Below are 18,769 nucleotides of genomic sequence, written 5' to 3' on the forward strand. Positions count from 1 at the left end.
TCTGGAACTCCCTAGCTTTCTCCATGAAACAGCATATGTTGGCAATTTGATCTTTAGTTCCTCTGCCTCTTCGAAATCCTGCCTGTACTTCTGGTAGTTCTTGATCCACATACTTCTGGAGTCTAGCTTGTAGGATTTTAAGCATAACTTTACTAGCATGTGAAATGAGTGCAATGGTGTGATAGTTTGAACATTCTTTGGCACTGCCTTTCTTTGGAATTGGACAGCCATTTTTCTTTCTTGCATTTCTTTTTCTTTGGGATGATTTTAGTTGCTACCTCTTGTACAATGTTGCGAACCTCTGTCCATAGTTCTTCAGGCACTCTTGTCTTTCAGATCTAATTCCTTAAATCTATTTGTCACCTCTACTGTATATTCAAAAGGGATATGATTTAATTCATACCTGAGTGGCCTAGTGCTTTTCCCTACTTTCCTCAGTTTAAGCCTAAACTTTGCAACAAGAAGCTCATGGTCTGAGCCACAGTCAGCTCTTGGTCTTGTTTTTACTGACTGTATAGAGCTTCTCCATCTTTGGCTGCACAGCACATAGTCAATCTGTTTCTGTGTTGACCGTCTGGTGATGTCCATGTGTAGAGCCATCTTTGGGGTTGTTGGAAAAGAGTGTTTGCTATGGCCATCATATTCTCTTGACAAAATTCTATCAGCCTGTGCCCTGTTCCATTTTGTACTCTAAGGCCAAACTTGCCTGTTATTCCAGTTATTTTTTGGCTTCTTACTTTAGCATTCCAATCCCCCATGATGATAAGGACATCATTTTTTGGTGTTAGTTCTATAAGGTTCTGTAGGGCTTCATAGAACTGGTCAATTTCATCCTCTTCAGCACTGGTGGTTGGGGCATAGACTTGGACTACTGTGATATTGAATGGTTTGCCTTGGATTCGAACTGAGATCATTCTGTCATTTCGAGGATTGTATCCCAGTATTGCTTTTCCTATTCTTTTATTGACTATGAAGGCTACTCCATTTCTTCTGAGGGATTCTTGCCCACAGTAGTATACCTGATGGTCATCTGAATTAAATTCACCCATTCCTGTCCATTTTAGTTCGCTGATACCTAAGATGTCGATGTTCAGTCTTGTCATTTCTTGTTTGACCATGTCCAGCTTTCCTTGACTCATGGATCTTACATTCCAGGTTCCTATGGAGAAAAAAATCTTTACAGCATCGGATTTCCTTTCACCACCAGATACATCCACAGCTGATCGTCCTTTCAGCTTTGGCCCAGTCACTTTATTGTTTCTGGTGCTACTAGTACTAGCCCTCTGCTCTTTCCCAGTAGCATATTGGACACTTTCCGACCTGAGGAGCTCATCTTCCAGCATTATATCATTTTGCCTTTTGGTACTGTCCATAGGGTTTTCATGGCAAAGATACTGGAGTGGGTTGCCATTTCCTTCTCCAGCGGATGACGTTTCATCAGAACCCTCTGTTATGACCTGTCCGTCTTGGGTGGCCCTGCATGGTATAGCTCATAGCTTCATTGAATTATGCAAGCCCCTTCACCACGAGAAGGCAGTAATCCATGAAGGGGTCCCGTTATCTTAGGGAAGCTCAAAATATTCTTAAAGACTCATCTCAGACATTCTTTTTTTGAACTATTACCGTCTGGCAGAGGATATAGGATAATAAAAACAAAGACAAATAGGCTGAAAAATAATTTTTATCCCAGAACTATAACCATATTAAATACCACAGTATAGTGTAACGTTGAAGTGCAATATTAGGGGCAGCACAATGGTGAATAGAATGTGAAGGATGTGTGTATATAATGTATGTTCTTATTTGTGGTTTTTACTTGTGGGTAGTGTGCACTGTGGACAGTACTTAATTTCATTGTGAGTTACACAATGACCATAAAGATATTCTATTCTATCTTACCGTAATTTTACTCTCCACTGAACTGCATCTTATTAAATAGAGTTCAGTGCTCTAGTCTGTGAAGTTCCTTCTGAATCTTGAATCTATTTTCTGAAGTATTAGCAATTTTCTTCATTGTGTCATCTGTAAATTTGATAAGTGCCCCTTCAACCTCCTCATCTAGGTCATTTATGAAAATGTTGAAAAGTATTGGGCCCAAGACAGAACCTTGAGAAAACCCACTGCATACTTCACTCCACAATGGTATAATTCCATTTAAGATTACATGGTGGGTGCTGTTGATTCATTTGATAATAGTTCTATCTTTTCTAACCAAGAAGTAGTTGTTGTCCATTTTACTAAATACTTACTAAAATCTAAATATCTAATGTCCAGAGCATCTATTTGGTCCACTAATTTATTCATTTTATCAAAGAAGACTTGTTTAGCATGATCTGTTCTTAACAATCCCATGCAGGCTTCTAGTAACCACTCTAAGTGTTCCTTCTAAGTGTTCATAAACCTGGAGCTTAATTATCTTTTCAGGATTGATGTATCAAGTAGATTGGTCTATAGTCGCCTCCACCCCTTTAAAGATTAGAACCACATCAGCTTTTTTCCAGTCCTCTGACACTTTTCCATGCTCCAGGAGCTCTCAAAAGATTTCATTCCATATAGTTTGTGAAATCACATGTGTCAGCTTCTTCAGTACTCTGGGATCGTAAACCAGACCATGAGGTTTGAATTCATTAAGAGCAGCTAAGTATTCTCTAACCATTCCTTAGTTATTTTTATTTATTATTAATTTTTATTTGCCCCCCATCTTGTGGTTTGAAATGACTTTCAATATTACCAAATGAATGAAGTGTATAAAATGGATAAAAAAGAGGTTTTCAAATAGAGAAATCCAAATTGGAAACGTTACTGATAGATACAAAATCAAAGAATCTTTCCAAGATGTATAATTTATTGCTGGAGTGGCACACGGAAGATGAACAAGTGAAATCAGTGATGATTGATTGGGCTAATGATGTGGGGCATAACATTATGATGGAGTACTGGGAGAGGATGTGGAAAAAGGGTATTAAGTTCACAGCATGTAATGTTTTGAAAGAAAATATGATGAAGATGATGTATAGGTGGTATTTAACACCGGTTATACTTGCTAAAATTTATCGTACATATGATAATAAATGCTGGAAATGTAAAGCTGTAGAAGGAACCTTTTACCACATGTGGTGGACTTGCCCCATAGTAAAAGACTTCTGGGAAAAGATTTATAATGAATTAAAGAAAGTTTTGAAAAATACATTTATTAAGAAGCCAGAAGCCTTCTTATTGGGTATAGTCGGAAAAGAAATTCCCAAAAAAGATGTTACTTTCTTTCTGTATGCCACAACAGCGGCGAGAATTTTGATAGCTAAGAATTGGAAGAAACAAGAAATACCAACGGTGGAAGAATGGCAGATGAAAATGATGGACTATATGGAACTCGCTGAACTGACAGGGAAAATCCGTGACCAGGGAGAAGAGTCGGTGGAAGAAGATTGCAAAAAATTCAAGGATTATTTGAAGAAATATTGCTATACCCAGTGCTTTTTTTGTAAAAGAAAAAGGTGCCGGAACTCACACATGTCATACAACCCGCTTTGCCTACCCTACAAGGTTCCATCCAAAAAAGGTGCCAGAACTCCGTTCTGAGCGTTCTATGAGAAAAAAAGCCCTGGCTATACCAACTAGTTTGAAATGGACTTGGAGGTGTTTACTGTATAGGTTGTAGTTTTAGAATTTAATGTTTAGTATTAAGGATAATATGAAATAATGATTGTTAAATGATAAGAAATTAAATATAGGTAGATATTAAATATGATTTAAAATTATGAAATAGAAATTGCTAATGAGGATTAACGAAGAAACGCAGATAGGGGGGATTCTAGGAAGTTATCTGAAAATGATTAGAAAGATTAGGAATAATGGAAGTTAAGTATTCTTTTTGTATTTTTGTTGTTGATTGTATTGTTTATGTCATGTCTTGTTTTTTATATGTATTTTTTTTGTTTAAATATATGTTTATATAAAAGCAATAAATTTTTTTTAAAAAAAATGAAATGACTTTGACTTGCATTCCTCTTCTCTTTTCCCACAGTGCTGTTTTTGACAGGTTTATCTATTTTTTCCTTTTGCATAAAGACAGATGCAGAAAAAGAATTAAGTAGTTATGCTTTCTCCCTGCTGTCTGTCATCTTGCCATTTTTTTTAACTAGTGGACCATTTCCTTGACTTTTTCTATTGCTCCTTACATAATTGAAAGATTTCTTGTTATTGTATTCTTGCCATATGTTGCATTTTTTAGCTCACTGAGTCTTCAGCTTCCTGACTCCATCCTTGCAGTTTTAGGCTATTTGCTGGTGTTCTAATCTAGTTACAAGTCCCTCTTTCCATTTTTTATACTTGTCCCTTTTGTCTCTCAGCAACCATGTTAGTCTCATCTTGTTTTTTTCTCCATGGTATTATTTTTGATTGTCATTTATTATCTCATTTTCCAGAGTTTCCCAAGCATTCTGAACTGTTTCTCTCTCTAGCATTTCCATTTATGGTATACTTTCAATGTTTTTCTCTTAATTTTTTGAAGCCAGCTCTCTTAAAATCTAAAACATTACTCTAACCTTGTTCAGTTACCCTTGTCTGCATTATAGTGAATTCTAATATGGTTGCTCTCCATAAAAAATTCTTATAGCTTCCACTCCCTCCACTACTTCATCTCCATAAGTGAGAAATTAATCAGAATGTCAGGCTTCTAGAAATTCCCTGGTGTTTTTGGACTTGGTTTGGTCTAGGATTGTCACAGTTTCCATTGCAATTCCACTCAGGCACATTTCTACTAAGGAACAAAATTTTCTTCCTATATGAATGCCTACAAGAGCATGCCCTACCAACCAGTGTCAGATACAAATCTCCAAGCAACTGTTCAGCTGGATGGAAACTAGCCCAGGAAAGTGAACCTCAAGTAATAGTTGGAACAGACTATCACATCAAAGCACATGGAGAGACTGGCTACTACCATCCTAAGTAGTTCCCAGTCACATGCCAGAAAAAGAAAAATCAAGCTGCAAAGTAAACTCCTCAAACTCAGTTCTAGAACCAAAGAAGCATGAGAGCCTGAATGGATAGTCAATATGTCCAGCCATCCACTATCCACAGCAAAACACAAGATTCTATAGAAAGGACTTAACTATAGCACAACAATATCAATAACCTGGAATTCTTTGCAGATCTAGAAGGAGCATTTAAAACTACTGGACTTCCCACTGAGGTCTAAGAAAACATTGGACAAACCATCATTCCACAGACGAGAAGAAAATGAAAACAGAATCATCTCACAACAGAAGACAAAGCAGCTCTCAGAAAACTAAAAAAGGACCAGACTATCATCATCATTCCCACAGATAAAGACTGAATCACTGTTAACAGATAACAGATAATCACAAATAACAATATTTACAAAAAGCGAAAGAACTACTAGAAGACAAAGAAATTACATCCCAGTAAATACTAACACAATATAAAAATTGGATAACTGGATCAAGAGAACTCTCAGTGATCTCACTATGAAATGCCAAACTACCAAAGAGGAACAGTAGCAGATGAAAAGCAGTAGACCCATCCTCCCTTCTGTAGACGTCCTAACATACACAATTCTGACATACCTCCTTGTCCAATCATATCATTACATCATTTTGTGATGTATGTACAGATGTCTACATATAACATCACAAAAGAATTAACAAAAAAGTTTGGGCATCTCACCAAAGGATGCAAACATTCCATCAACTCTCTGCTACAGTGCCTTCAAACAATCAGAGATGTAACTATAGATGAGAATGAAATCGTGGTCTCATTTGATGTTTCAGCACTGTTTCTCTCCATAGATCCAGAATTAGCCAAAGAATCTATGACTATATTTATCCACAGCACATCAGACTTAGCCAAGTACATGAAGATTGAAACCCAATACAGCACAACCCCTTCCATTGTTGCTTCAGAAACCAAGTATCCCTTCCATTATACTAGGTACTGCAATTTCCCTTTAAAAATTCTAGAATCAAGAATACGCTTTATTTCATAGTGAGTCTGACTCACTACCATGAGGGGTCCAGGTGCCTTCTTAGGGGGAGGTCTTAAAGTGGAACCCTGAAAAGGTTTTAACAAGCTGCAATGGAAGACAGGGTGAATCCTCCCTAAAAGCCTAGAGAGTTTTAATTCCACTGTGATTAGGTTAATGATCTTTATAATGGGAAAAGGCCCCAAGAATTTCAGTCCTAATTTCTTACTTGGTAATTTGAGGCGTAAATATTTAGTCGACAGGTAAACCTTTTCTCCAACTTGGAATGTTCTTTAAGGAGCCCTCTTTCTATCTGCCTGCTTTTTATAGGTCTTGGAAGTCTTTTTTAAAGCAGTCTTTGTGGCTTTCCAAAGTTCTTCCCACCAGATGAACGGCTTCCATTTGTCCAGCCAGGCTAATCCTAGGATCACAGCCTCAGTCATTTTTGGAGCCATCAGAAAGTGAGTGAACTCCCAGTTATCACCTGTTTCTAAGCATAGGGGCTCAGTTAATTGCGTGACTAAAGTCCCTCCCATTATGGAACCATCGGCTTGCTCAAACCTCACAGGCTTGGAGAGCAGTTTTGCTCAGATGCCCATTTTCATGGCAAATTGCAAGCTGATAATGCACCGAGAGCATCCAGAATCAACTAACACTTTTAAATCTACCTGTGCTCCCAACTTAGGGATTTTGAGTTTGGCAGGTAGTGAGAAAGATGGCACATGTCAAATCACCATTGGGTTGTTCTCTCCTTTGTCGTTGCTGTCGAAAGAGGGTAGAGCGGGGGTGGGTCCAGCCTGAGTCCCGGCATTTTCCTGCTTGGGGGATGTGACTTGGGCAATAGGCTCTTCTGTGATCCATTTGGATTTCTCTCTTGTTGGCTGCTGGGCAGGTTTCTTTCTCATTGCTGGTCCCAGTCTACTCTGCTGTTGGGGGTAGGGGACTGGGCAATTTGCTGCTCGATGTCCCTGCTATCCGTATCGGAAGCACTTGATTGGTGGGCCTGCAGGTGGACTGGGACTTTCAGCAGCTGCAGCAGTTGGAGGATTTTGGGGGGTGGTGGTTGCCATTTGGCTTGCTCTGGCCTCAACACGGCTTCAGGTGGGGCAGGCTTCTTATAGCGGGTAAGCTGAACATCTAGTCTTACTGCTGTCTGGTACCATTCTTGCAGCTGATCAGGTACTGCTCGATAGATACAGGCCTGAGAGAGGTGGTCGTCTAATCATTCTTTGAAGTGTTGGACTAAGGACTGCTCAGACCCACCTCTCTATCCAACCAGCTATCTTGTGAAACTCTCGCATGTACTTCAGAGCAGGCCTGCCAGCTTGCTTTATCTTATGGATTTGTTCTTCTGCTTTGAGGGCAATAGAGGGGTCCTCAAATCTTGCTCTCAGTCCTAGGAGGAAGAGGTGGGGGTCCTCCAATTTGGGGGCTTGCTCGTTATATAGATTGTTCAGCCATTCAGATGCCTCTCCATCTAAGCTGGATGCAATCATGTCAACCATAGCGGCTGGGTCCAGATACAGATAGGCACAGCAGTTCTAATGAGAGCGTACTTGGTTGAGGAAAAAAATCAGCTTCTCTGGGTCCCAATCGAAGGTTGTTGTGAAAGGTGGAACAATCAATGGCTGGTGGCCTCCCCACTGCAGCTGTTGCACCCCTAACTGTAGCTGCCCCACTGGCAGCTGCCACATTCCCAGTGGCTGGACATTTGGGGGCTGTTTCCACCCCCCTGTTGTTGCTGCAATACTGGCAGCTATGGCATCCCGAGTTGCTGTAGGTCTCCCAATGGTTGCTGCTTGGGTGGGAGCTGCTGCTGTCCCCCCTGCTGCTGGTCTTCTGGGAGCTGTGGCATTCTCAGTTGCTGTAGGCCCTTCAATGGTTGCTGCCTGGGTGGGGGCTGTTGTCATCCCCCCCTGCTGTTGGTCTGCAGGGAGCTGTGGCATCCTCAATTGCTGTAGGCCAGAGGGGGTTTCTGGTCTCCTGGCCTCTGCATCACCCCAAGTTTTGCAAGGTCTCTGTTAGCTGTTGCAAACTCAGGGGCTGCTGACCTCCCACTTGTGGGGGCTGCTATATTCTCCATTGCTGCAAGGGGGGCAGGTTGGGCGATTGATAAGCATGCCGGTCTGGGGATTGGCTGTCCTGGTGACTGCGCAGGCCTTTATCTCATTGGCGGTGCTCAGGGCTTCTGGAGGGGTGACAGCTGGAGCTGTCCCTCTCTGCAGGGCTGGAGGCCCTGGTAGGAGGCTCTGAAGACAGGAAGGCTGCCTGATCTGTGAAGGAGGGGCTGGGGGTTCTCCTCGGCAAGAGTTAGTGACTGCCTCGTCAATCATCCTGATTGCTAGCGTATGGGGAATGGGAAGGTTGCTTTCCACCCTGCCCTCAACGGGAAGGTTGAGCCGCCCTGAGTCCTCAGGGAGAAGGGCGGCATATAAATTTAATAAACCTTTAAACCTTTAACCTTCTCCACTTCTCATCTCTAGCTCCTTAAACTTTTCCACCAACTTCTCCACTGACTGACTTGAGCTGCGGACAGGTATTTCCTGGTCTGGGGAAGCTGGCATGCAGGAATCCCTTCATGGTAGCTCAACCTCATCTGCTTTTGAAGCATTTGAGGGTGGCAAGGCTGTCTCAAGGCATCTGGAGTCTCTGCTGGGCTGGGTTCATTCCGACAACCAGATCAGCTGTTCTCATGGCTTGGTTTTTGCCCCCAGCTGGGAGGCCTAAAAAAGTGTTTTTTCCACTGGGTTACTGGCTGTTGCTCGCCCCACTGGGGTAGCAGCTGCTGCCGGGGTGCTGGTTTCAGGCGTCTTCTCTTTCTCCATGCTGAGACCTTCCCTGACTCTTAGTCGGCTTATCCCTTGATTCCTCCAGCGACTGGGGTTCGGGACCCCTAGATACTTATAAAAGTTGGAGATTTTAGCTTAATGTCATGGTTTTGACAGATGAAACTCTTCAAAGAACTTTGAGGCATTGTTTATTCAAGAAACAAAGCATCGGCACTTACATAGCCAAAGCCAAAATCTGAATTCTCCTCCCCTGAGTGCATAGTATCAAAGCACAATTCCCTCCTCTAATTCACAGTCATAAATCACATTCTCCAATTAGTTTGAAATGCAGGCTCCCCCTCCAGTTCTCCAGCCCGCCAATTCTTATCATCTCTTATTTCAAAAACCTTGGTTCTCACACTAGTTACAGTATTGTTATGTCTAACTAAACTCCCATGCACATGCCTCCCCCCCCCCAGTATCATCTAATTCTAACTCTAATTCTAAGACTAAAACATAAGAAGGAAATTGGTTGCATCTCCATATGTTGTCAAAGCAAAAACATCCGATGTTAGCAGCATTGACAGCCAAGTCCAAAAACTCCAGGGAATTTTTAGAAGCTTGGCATTCTGAAAAGTTACACATATATAGACAAATAGATATAAACAATATTTATAGACAATGCATCAACAAGCCCAAAAGGTAACAAAATACCAAAATATCTTCCCACCAGCAATCAGCATCCTGATGAGCATAGATTAACATCAAGATTAACATCAGACCAACATTCAAGTAAACAATATCCCAATCAAGGATCTGCCAAACAAGCCAACAGTAAACAATGCAACCAAGGAATCTCTAAGACCACCCCAGGGCAGGCCCACTAGAAGTATAAACTGAGAGTAAACCCCATTTCTTACTAGCATTGATGATGTTACCTAGTTTGGGTAATAAAACATCTGCAAGAAAAAAAAGCTAAGAGAGTATCAAGGACCCTTTATTTAACTCTGAGCTACAAATATTCTCCTTTATTGGTAGTAAATAATTTCTTTGTTTTCTTCTGGTACTTGTTCATATAGATTTATCTAGTTCAAGTGTCCAAAATCTAGTACCAATTCTTAGAATTCAGATGAGAATTTTCTGCTGCTGCAAGAAAAAGTAAATTGGTATCTGTGCCATTTCCTCCCCCAAATTAAATAGTATGTAAAAAGGTTCACAATTGAATTTGCCTGATTACTTCACATTGGCACTTTTTAAAATTGACTAAGAATGGTTAGTCTTTTCTGGATTTGGAAAATTGTTAAACTTTCCTTGTTTTAGCTTTGGAAGTGTGCAGAATATATCGAAGGTAGTTATCTGAATTTTCATTCAAATGTATTTCTGTTTCTTGAATGATCATGTACCAGTAACTTGCTTGAATCATTTCAGTTTTACACAGTATAAATTGCAGGCTTGTATGTTTTGAAAACCAGAGGTGCACCTGCAAGCAGGTTGTTGATTTGGGAAGGATTAGCTTGAAACTGGGCTCAGATTAATTTGTTGAATGGGCTCAAGCCTGCGGGGAAAATTGCAAAAGAATAAGGCATGGTTGGATGGAAAAAAACCATGAGTGTTTGCTTTCATGTAGGAATGTTTATCCCTCTTTTTTTAGCCTATGAAAGTTCAGAACTGCTTTTTTTTCCTGCACTGCAATCATTCTGACAGGGTAAGTAACTTAAGAAGCAATCTTTTCCATGTTGGAAAACAAGGTTGAGAACTGCAAAAAATATTTTAAGGGAAAAAACCTAAAATCTTTACAGTAAAAAAATTAGTACTTCAAAATATCATAACATGTGCTGTTGTTTCAAAGTGAATTTTGTTTAAGATTAGTTAATAATAATTGTTTTATATGATTGTAAAAGTTTTCTTGCAAGTGTACTTATTAATCAGAAAAAACCAAAAAAAGGCCAACTGCTGTACCTTGTATTATGTATGTTTATCTTAGCTTTTGCTATTTGAGAAGCAGGAAAAAATTATACCGTAAATAGAAACCACAAATTTAGTAGTAAACAATAGAAACTACGTTAAGACATGAATAGGCTCATATAGTTAAATCCTAAGAAGTAGTAGTCTATACTAAAAACAAACTCTGAAATCATTCGTTAAATCTGTAGAATTTCTTCATAAAGAAATGTGCTATTCTTAAGAATATAAAAATATGTTCTTAAAAAAAAGAAAACTAAAATAAGGGGGTTTTGTGCCCCAAATTTAATTTTTTTCACTTCAGGTAGTGTTTGGATAATGTCATTATATGATTTGCTCTCTAGCTATGAATGAACTCTCTGTAATCTGGACTTTCCTTTTCCTTTCTATGCTTATCGAAGAAAAGCATAAAATATTTTCCAGTATCTGGACTAATTCATAATTCATTCATTTTACAACCTTAGGAACTTCAACTCTCAGAATTCCCTAATGAGGATCTTAAAGTTGACAATTGTGAGAAAAAGTGTTTGTTTAGTTTCTATTACAGACATTTTATGTGCTTTGAGGAGTTCTTCCATACCAGGAGAGGAAACATGGGCACATAAAACTTTCTATTCTCTAGCCATTTCTTTTCATACCGTATTTTCCGGCGTATAAGATGACTTTTTAACCCATGAAAATCATCTCAAAAGTTGGGGGGTCGTCTTATACGCCCAGTCGTCTTATACACCGGAAAATCAGCGAGCCCGGGAAGGCACACCCTCCCCTCTCACTGTGGAGGAAGCAGGGCAGGCTGGAGCCGGGGAGCGATGCTGGGGAGTGCGCGCGTGTGCAGGACTGCCCTGCCGGCTCCCGCCCGATGCTCTTCCCTCTTGAGGCAGCATCCCCGAGGACTCCTTAGGAGCAGGGGAGCGATGCTGCCTCAAGAGAGAAGAGCGTCGGGCGGGAGCCGGCAGGGCAGTCCTGCACACGCGTGCGTTCCCCGGCTGCTAAGGAGCACTCCTTAGCAGCCGGGGAGCGCACGTGTGTGCAGGACTACCCTGCCGGCTCCCGCCCGATGCTCTTCCCTCTTGAGGCAGCATCCCCGAGGACTTCTAAGGAGCCGATGCTCTTCCCTCTTGAGGCAGCATCCCCGAGGACTCCTTAGGAGCCGGGGAGCGATGCTGCCTCAAGAGGGAAGAGCGTCGGGCGGGAGCCGGCAGGGCAGTCCTACGCATGCGTGCACTCCCCAGCATCGCTCCCCGGCTCCAGCCTGCACTGCTTCCTCCACAGTGAGAGGGGAGGGTGTGCCTTCCCAGGCTCGCTGATTTTCCGGTGTATAAGACGACTGGGCGTATAAGACGACCCCCCAACTTTTGAGATGATTTTCATGGGTTAAAAAGTCATCTTATACGCCGGAAAATACGGTATGAAGAGAAATGGCTAGAGAATAGAAAGTTTTATGTGCCCATGTTTCCTCTCCTGGTATGGAAGAACTCCTCAAAGCACACAAAATGTCTGTAATAGAAACTAAACAAACACTTTTACTCCCAATTGTCAACTTTAAGAGCTGTTAAGGAGTGCTCCTTAACAGCCGGGGAGCGCGCGTATGCACAGGACTGCCCTGCTGGCTCCCGCCAGATGCCAGCCTGCCCTGCTTCCTCCACAGTGAGAGGGGAGGGCGTGCCTTCCCAGGCTCGCTGATTTTCCAGCGTATAAGACGAAAAATCTTGAAAATCATCTCAAAAGTTGGGGGGTCGTCTTATACGCCCAGTCGTCTTATACGCCGGAAAATACGGTATTTGTTGTTATTGATATATTTTTCATTCATTGAAATAGCAGAATTATACGATAATTACAAAGCAAGTAATTTTTTTGCTGCTTTTCAATAATACATTTTGGGCAAAGTTATTATTAAAATATTATTTGGACACAAGAATGCCAAGTGGGAACACCCTCACCCTCCCCCACCCAAATAATATCCATTAGTGATCTCAGTTGGTATTTCCTTTTATTTGAGATAATAGAGCAGCAATATACACAAATGTCACTCAGACATAGAAACACTGAAACAGAAACACATAGATGCATAGATACACACAAACACACCTATTTTTAACTTCTGTTAGATGTCCAGAGCCAACAAGGTGAGATGGGCAGCCATATAAATAAGAAGAGTTATAATTCAGATAGTAGAATCAAGGAAATGTCAAAATGCTATTATTATCTTTTTCTTCCTTCCACTTTCAGATAGGACAAAAAAAGACAAAAAAAAATATTCTCACTCTTTCCAGTTTAATATTTTGTTTGGTGATTTAAGATAGATCTGAAAAGGTTTGGGGCTATGTAAACTCTAACTCTTACTTTGAACTTCATAGTACTGACATCTAAGTAAGCTACAAAATAAGATAAAAGATAAAAATATTAAGTAAGTTATAAATTAAGATAAAAGATAAAAAATAATATAAAGGTAAAAAAGATAAAAGATAACAAATAGAGTCTAATGTGCTAACATTTTCTTTAATTTGTAAAATAATTTTAGTAATGATTTTTTCTATTTCTTTATTTGAAGGTGTTTAAAATTATTTCAAAATAAATACAGATGCTTAAACATTCAGCATTTATTCCAATGTAATCTTACTTACTGGCAGAAAATCTAATAAATTCAAAATAGTTTTACTTTTTACTATTCTACTTTTTATAGCATAATTTATTTAAGTTTCCAGCTACAGTATATGAAATGTTTCAAGAGTGGAAAAGTATCCCTATAACATCACCTGTGAATAACCTCTAAAATTGCGACTGTTTTGAAGATGTTAACAAGTAGTGACTCAAAGTGAAAACACTGAATATGGCAGCAGGTACACAGAGTTATGTATAAGATTTTCATTTGAGATCAGTATAGATTTTTTACATTGCATAGTGTTGAAATAAGCAACCTCTCTCCTGAAGTTTAAAGAAATATTGCATAGCAAAAGTGGCATAATACACATTGGATGTCTGTTAGGCACTGCAAAAATACACCCACATTAATGAGAACTAAGGTTCAGTCTGCTTAAATACAGATTACAATGTCTTTTCTTGTGTGTTTGGCAACATTAGACCAGTGTTTTTCAACCACTGTTCCGCGGCACACTAGTGTGCCGCGAGATGTTGCCTGGTGTGCCGTGGGAAAAATTGAAAAAACACTGACCTAGGAGACAGCAGTGAGAGGAGGAGGAGGAGGAGGAGGAGGAGGAGGTGGAACAGCTGCAGGCGGAGCGGCGCTGCAAGACTCTCTGGCGGGGAGCGCTGGGCAACGGAGCCTTGGCTAAGCTGACGGCCCTACTTTGCTGGAAGCAAAAGCCTGGGAAAAGAAGTGGGCTCGACCTCTCTAGGCACAAGGGCTCCACGGCAGCGTAGCTCCGCCCCCTTCTCTGGCTTCGGAGGGTCTCTTGCTGAAGAGAGAGAAGCTGGGGAGAGGCGACCGGCTCGCTTATCGGAAGAGGACGGACGGGCGGCCAGCCTGGCTCGCCTGAGCTGTCGCGTGGTTGGTTGCCTGCAACGTTCGAAAAAGCTCTTCTTCCCCAGCACGCGCCGCTTACTCCTTACTCCCCGCGCGGCTGAGGATGAGAGACTCCCACCTGGTCGGCTGCCTGGCTCCGCTTTCTTTGCTCACCGCGACCCCTTGCCCCAGCCCGAAATAGAGGGATCTGACCACTTCGCTCTTGGAGGCTTCGCTTGCATCTGAAAAATTACACGGCTGATTTTTTTTTAACCTGTCCTTTTGATACGTTGCATAATAAAATGTCCTTTGGACCAAAGCAATTAAAAACCTTTGGGGTTCCCCCCCGCTGGAGTGAAGTGCTTTTGATGGTAAAGGTGAGAAAGAAAGAAAAAAGGAAGGGAAAAAAGGAGAAAGGGGGAAGGGGAAAAGGGAGGGAGAAAGAAAAAAAAAGGAGAATAGAAAAGAAAAAGAGAGAGAGAGAGGAAGGGAGGAAGGAAGGAAAAAAAGCAGGAAGAAAAATTAAAAAGAAATGCAAGTAGCATCCAGTTTCCACAACAAGTAGAAAGCAAGAAATTGAGAGAGGGAGGGAAAGAAAGTGGGAGAGAGAAAGGCAGGAAGGAAGATAAAGAAAGAAAAGAGAGGGAGGGAAGGAAGGAAGAAAGAAAAGAAGAGAAAAAAGAAAATACAGAAAGATAAATTAAAAAGAAATGCAAGCTTTCCTTTTCCTTCACAGCAAAAACAAACAAAAGCCCCAAAATAAAATAAAATGAAATAAAGAGGCTAATAATAATAATAATAATAATAATAATAATAATAATAATAATAATAATAATAAGAAGAAGAAGAAGAAGAAGAAGAAGAAGAAGTAGTTGGAAGGGACCTTGGAGGTCATCTAGTCCAACCCCTTGAGAACACAGGCCATCCTCGACTTACGACCGTTCGTGTAGCGACTGTGGGGAGGTCCAACAGTGCGGAAAATGGTGGAGTGCCTCGTGATTTTTTTCATGAAACAAGTGTGCCCAAAAAAGGTTGAAAAACACTGCATTAGACAATAATGTAGAATTTGAAATTTCCTGCTTTAACTTTGTTTTAAGGAGATTAATGATAAGCCACTTATAACAATTTCCAGATATTCGTGATTGTAGCCTATTCAGGGCTTTTCAACCAGTGGTACAGGTACCACCTGTAGTACATTGGCACCTAGCAGGTGGTACACGACCATCCTAGAAAAGTGGTAGCAGGGGAGGGGAATGAGCTGAACCGGTGGCAGCACCGCACAAGCCTGAGCGAGAGATGGCTGGAGCTGCAGGGCTATCAGCGCTCAGCAGAAGCACCAAGATCAGCGCCAGGCTCCAGCTGGAGCTCGGCGGTGATCCTGGCACTTCTGCTGAGCCTAGAAGAAGCGCCGATCAGCTGGAATGTTGCAGCATCTCCAGGGACTTGTGATTTACATTCAGATGCTTGGCAACTGATTCATATTTATGATGGTCGCAGTGTCCCAGGGTCATGTGGAGTGACCAAAACCTGCTGCAATCACCCAGCAGATGGGGGGAATAAAAACCAAACACCCCCCCGCACCCCACCCCCGCTGCCAATCTTCAACAGAAATGCTCACACCAATGAAAACCTCGGACAGGAGGAAGCGCGCTGCCGGGCGGGCAGGCAGGTGTCTTGCTCGGCTGTGGCTTGGGGGGCACTTTTTCAGTGCCATTGTAACTTCAAACAGTCACTAAGCGAACTATTATAAGTTGAGGATAACCTGTACTTCATCACTTTTTTCTTTTTTTTTGCCATCAAGTTTTTGACACCTTGCTAGGTGACTGGTGATACTCGGATGTTGCCATATCCTGAAAGTGGTACAATGGGTGAAAAAGTTGAAAAGCCGTGGCCTATATGAGGATTAGTAGGATATGATTTTGTCATTCAGTGAGTAGGCTGTTGTCTGCCTTTCAATTTATAAAACAAATCAGCTATAAGATATTTAAGGTGGAAATATTGAAAGAATTAAAAAATCAAATCAATTTGTTCTGATCGAGTAATTTTATAAATGTAGGTTGTTTTTTTTTAAGAAATTGCACTTAGCAAATACAATAAAATGCTGTAAATCCTTACAGTGTGACAGGTTTTTATGTGTTCTGAAGGGAAAAGCATAAATAAAATAAATAAATAAATAAATAAAAATAAAAAATAAAATAAAAGCAACACTTTTAAAAAGCTAATTAAATGTTAAATTGATTTATTGATAACAAATATTTATTAAGACTGGTTGTAGATCCCTTCAGGTATTGGAGATCACTTCTAGACTAGCTTATTTCATTTTGTAACTCCTGTGGGCTGGTAGTGTTGTACCTCTGTTCCTTCCTGGATTATTTTTGTATGGATATCAGGCTGTCATTACACAGATGTGCAAATCGTGTTAGTCTTCTTGGAAACTAATGGGTTATGTGAATAACAGACCTATTAAAAAAGCTACGAGCAACAAATGATCCTAAAAATAGAAGATTCAAACTAGGATAGCAATATATTGCTATATGGTATATTACATTGTAGGGCTGTTGAATGGTTTTACATTTAACTAGAGATCAGTCTCTCATTGTCCCTTTCCTCACTCTTTTTCTCCTCCAGGTGTCATACTTCAATAATCCTTTTTAGCCTTACATTTCTAAAACAAACAAAATGAACTGTTTACACGAACATCCTTGAAGATACAATTCATTGTGGTTTGGTTAGACTGATGTAAATGTCAAAGTTTAAATATTTGGATTGAGAGTCAAATGGATGATCAGTTTAGCTTCAGCTTTACAGAAAGTAGAAGGAACGAGTTGGCTTTCTGCCCAATCTCTTATTCACAGATGGCTTTTGGCTGGTGGGAATGTGTCTACAGGGAATATTTCAAGCTTCTTTTGTAAGTTTTAGTTTTAGTTTCTTCTATATCATTCAGAAACAACTCCTTTTGATTTAAATATCTTTTACATATAGCATTAAAGATGGAAACTCAAAAAATTGGGTATCCTTATATTCCTATGTGAGAGGGCAGGCTGCCTAGAAAATCTTTGCTTCTGTTGTCCTGCCTCTTTTAAGTCCTCTCTCTAACCAACAAAACAAAGCTGTGATGTAGTTTTATCAAAGCATTAACAAACAATATTAATGCTTCACATGATTTTGCTTTTATCCCTCATTATTAAACATTCATCTTAATTACAGAAATTCTAGCCAATAATGATAAGTAAAATTTGTCCCATCTTTTTAAATCCTTTTTTATATATCATTGCAAAGAGTCACATAATTATTTTGAAATAGTTTGTGTTTGTCAACATAATCCCCAAATATTTCAACTTTTTCTTGACCCTAAAACCAGACTTTTTAGTCAATATATCACAGTCCTGAGAGGCTATATTCTTAATCAGTATTGTTGTTTTCTGTAACCTGCAAGACCCAGCCAATGCCTTCAATTTATAAACTTTCTTGATACTTATACATGTGATTTTCTCATCTTGCCTAGTATCTATTCAAAACTTCCAACACCAAAATAAACAATAAAGGAGATAAGGGGCATCCTTGTCTTGTACCCTTTTGAATTTCCAATGAATTGGTTAAATTACATTGATAACAATTTTTGCTTGCTGTGACGTATAGACAGCTTTGATTCCTTGAATAAAATTCTCTCCAAAATCTATTTCTTCTAGCACTTTAAACATAAAAGTCCTGTTTAGATTGTCAAAAGTACTATCTCCATCTAAAAATATTAGAACTACCTATTTCTCATTATTCTATTGTGAGTATTCAATAATATTTAAAGCAGTCCTCACATTATTTCTTAACTGTCTTTTTGGCAGAGAGTCAGATTGATCTTTATGAATATATGCCTTCATTTTTTTAATAGCTTGTAATATTTAAAATAGTCATTCATAAATTGTCTCTGAATTTGTGAAAGTTTAGGCAACTGTTGTATTAGCAGATATTCATCTATTTTAGACATATGTAACTACTGCTTTTTGTACAAATTAGAATAAAAATTATGAAAAGACTTTTTGATAAGCTCATTGTTCCCTTCACAAATTTTCTTGATCATTCTCTTTTTCCTTTCCTCTTATTTTATATGCCAACCATCTTCCTGGTTTACTTGCAAACTCAGAGTGACTTTGTTTCACATAATTCAGCTTTCTTTCTATTTCTTGAACTGTTAACATAGACAATTGTTGCTATAACAATTTAATTTGATTTGAAATTTTAGAGTTCATAGATGTCTTTTGCAGATCAATTACTTTTTGTTTAATTTCATCCAATATCTTTTGCATATTTTCCTAGGATATTTTCTTTTCTAGGCCATTGTATTATATAAAACAACCCCTCATAATGGCTTTACTAGCATCCCACACAGTCATTAAACTTCTTCCTTTACCTAAATTATTATCCAAATATTCATTCACTTTTTTTACAGTCTTTTACAATCGTCTCCTTTTGCAAAATAGATTTATCTAATCACCATCTGTAACTCAAACACTTTCCTCTGAGTACCAAAAGAACTGGATTGTGATCAGAAATGATTTAGGTAAAATATCAACTTTTGAAATTTTACTTGCAATGTTTTTA

The sequence above is a fragment of the Vipera ursinii genome, assembly GCF_947247035.1.
Source record: "Vipera ursinii genome assembly, chromosome: Z".
Lineage (NCBI taxonomy): Eukaryota > Metazoa > Chordata > Lepidosauria > Squamata > Viperidae > Vipera > Vipera ursinii.